At 42.8% G+C, this 1,458-nt stretch overlaps 1 protein-coding gene across 1 annotated transcript in view; it reads right to left on the reverse strand.

The window, feature by feature from the left end:
* Positions 1–272: 272 nt before the first annotated feature.
* The window catches only part of nek8 (NIMA-related kinase 8), a 12,840-nt gene continuing 11,654 nt past the window's right edge, over positions 273–1,458 (reverse strand). Inside the window, exon 15 of the mRNA XM_079733229.1 lies at positions 273–1,458. This exon is cut by the window's right edge and continues 282 nt beyond it. The gene's annotated coding sequence lies outside the window, so the exon portion shown is untranslated.

Raw genomic sequence — 1,458 nt, forward strand, 5'->3', positions numbered from 1 at the left:
GTATTGTCTCTGCAGCCTTTCTGGGGGAACGCCTTTCACAATCGTAGTAATTGAATTCTTAATATTGTTCCTCGGTATCTCTATAAAAATCCCGAATATACATAAATGGATTTTAACAATGATATGGGTTAGAAGCAGTCTCTTGACAGCACCCCCTATATGTCCGTGCCAACAAAGCTGGACTCTAATGAAGTCTGTAAATGACTTATTAACCTGCACACGTTTCTCAAGTGGTAAAAGCCGCCCTCTGGTGGTAAAAACACACTCAATAATTTAGGTAAATATAAATTTATAGCATTTCCAATGGCAAATACACATGATTAAAATAAATTGGGTTGCAACCGAGATGGTCTGGGTCAATTTTGATCGTATTTCTGGTTCTAAAACATGGTGGTACAAAATAAACAATGACTACAATGGGCTAGTCTTTTTCATCACTATTCTCACTGAATTACATCATCATTACATCATCCTTAAAAAAAAAAAATGAACGGTAGCCTGGACGTTTATGATTGTAGGAAATAGCTGCAGACCTCCTTATAACAAGCCTTTAATTGGCATGATTTGATTGAACTACATAAAACGTAAATTATAGAGCCGTATATAATCTCTTTGGCACACAATAAAATCATGATATACGGCACCATTTTAAATTATGTGGAATGCAGTTAAATAGAAAGAGAAGCTGAGAGGACTTCCTGCTGTGGTAAGATCAGACCAGCCTACCCATCTGACACACACGCATTGTGTGTTCTCACACACAATGCAGTGTGTAAGAACACACATTGCTTCACACATACCTCTGAACAAGGGACCACATTATGTCTGGGGGAAAGAGAAGAGCGACAGATCAACAGTGGTTTAAAACACAGACAGAGGTAACATAGCAATAAGGATTGTGCCAAAGTGGAGTGTAAATACACATTAGGTCTTGAATAATGCAAAACAAGGCTGAGACAAAGCTTCACAACACAATGAGTGAAATCGCAATCAACATGCTACAATTAACATACAAAATACGTGTGTGTGTATGGGGATTAACAACACACGGTTATCTGCTTTAAATACCATTATGCCAGGCCGACAAACGTGTGTGTGCGCTAATCCAACGAGGCACAACATGGCCACCGACAATGTGCTTAAGATTAATCCCGTTGCTCGCTTCGTTTGACTGACAACTTGTTAGCGCTGGCGCTAAAGCTAGAGCTAGCGCCTGGGTGCTTTTCAACACATTGTGCCTCGTTGTCACTTCATTCAGCGCCGGGTTAATTGAGATCAGGCCCGTTGGACGTCCTGCGTGGGGCCTCTGCGGGCAGCCTCTGCGGGCGGGCTGACCCCTGCCTGGGACCGGCACAATGAGCTCCACGCTGGAGGAAACCCAACGCACTGACTTCCTGTCATCCCGACTCACGTCGTCCAACGTTTTCTGGAAAGGCACGGCCAAAACCCGCTTCCTAA

Source organism: Pollachius pollachius (assembly GCF_949987615.1).
Source record: "Pollachius pollachius genome assembly, chromosome: 3".
Lineage (NCBI taxonomy): Eukaryota > Metazoa > Chordata > Actinopteri > Gadiformes > Gadidae > Pollachius > Pollachius pollachius.